We start from the raw sequence: 1,346 nt of genomic DNA, 5'->3' as shown, positions 1-1,346 counted from the left end.
ATACGCATATTATTGAAAGAGATGTAGCTACAGGAAGAGGGGAAATAACACACTGAAGAAAAATGCTGAATGTCTCTTATATCTAAAATGAATGCTGGGACCATCTTCCCAGCTGCTGCCAGCCCAGAACACCTGAGACACATTAGTTCATTTAGCAGAGAGCTTTACATCACCTTCAAGTGTTCATTGTGAATCCCCTCTGAGATTGTTCTAGTAAGAATGTCTTGGGCTCTTTCTGGGAGAGAGAAGAGTCTCTGTCCCTAGGTTATTCTTGCCTGGAAGGCTAGTTTTAAAGTTAATAGAAAGATTTTCCAGGTGCAGCAGTCTCTGGTTTTTCTGACTGTCTATAGAGTTCTAGGTGTGGAACTATATATTCCTGCATCTTTCACCTCAGTGTGCTGCTGACTGCTCAGAGAGACCTAAAGGCTTGCATCCCACTCCTGGCCAAGCTGATCGAAACACTAATTTTAGTTATGACATGAGCCAGTTATGGCATAAACAATCCTTTATCCACAAAGTATATTTAAATCTCCTGAGGATGACTATATGCTAACTTCATAACCTAGAGAGGGCAACAATACATGCTGTGTAAACATATCACATTGTAATGAATCGAACTGAATTTATTAGAATCCATTATGTCCCTCAGGACCAGAAATGTTCTGGCTAAGAAGCAAGAGTCACATAGGTGATTTTGCCAGACCCTAGCACAAATAGAAATCAAATAATTTGTGTGAATTGAACTGTTAAACTGAATTTCTTCCATGGAGACCTATTTTATGTCTTAATTGGCTCAAAATAAATGTATTACATCATTGTCTCGGTAAAGATTCTTTGTTAATGTCTGCTTTTCCTTATGCCCTATTCTATCCAAACACATATGATTCTTGACCAGTGCATTTAGCAAATATGAGAATTGACCATTTTCAATTGTTTTGGCATTCATGAGGATGTTGATAAAGGTACGGGTTGGGGGCAGAGCTGATTCTTTAATGATTTTCTGCAAATGAACGTTGGCTAAGTTACAACAGAATTAATGTGAAATTAAATATTACAGTAAGGCTATTATCAAAAGAGGTCACGGTGATGAATGGCATATTTAAATGAGACCACCAGAAGGAATTAGAACTGAAGCCTATTAATCCCAGTCAGTCTGCAAGACTCCATTTTTATGTAGATTAAACTATATTTCAGGTTGATAAATCATCATGACGTACTCTGTGACAAGAGCCAAATTTCTTTCCCTTTCTTTATTTCTGTGTGGTTAGGGCTACAGCTGGGTGGATACAGTTTAGTGAGAACTTCCCTGTAATGGGCAGCACTGATTGAGATGAGTGGCAGATGAT

Source organism: Mandrillus leucophaeus, unplaced genomic scaffold (assembly GCF_000951045.1).
Source record: "Mandrillus leucophaeus isolate KB7577 unplaced genomic scaffold, Mleu.le_1.0 Scaffold189, whole genome shotgun sequence".
Taxonomy (NCBI): domain Eukaryota; kingdom Metazoa; phylum Chordata; class Mammalia; order Primates; family Cercopithecidae; genus Mandrillus; species Mandrillus leucophaeus.
The sequence above is the reverse complement of the archived record's forward strand: the minus strand, read 5'-3'. Positions refer to the sequence as shown.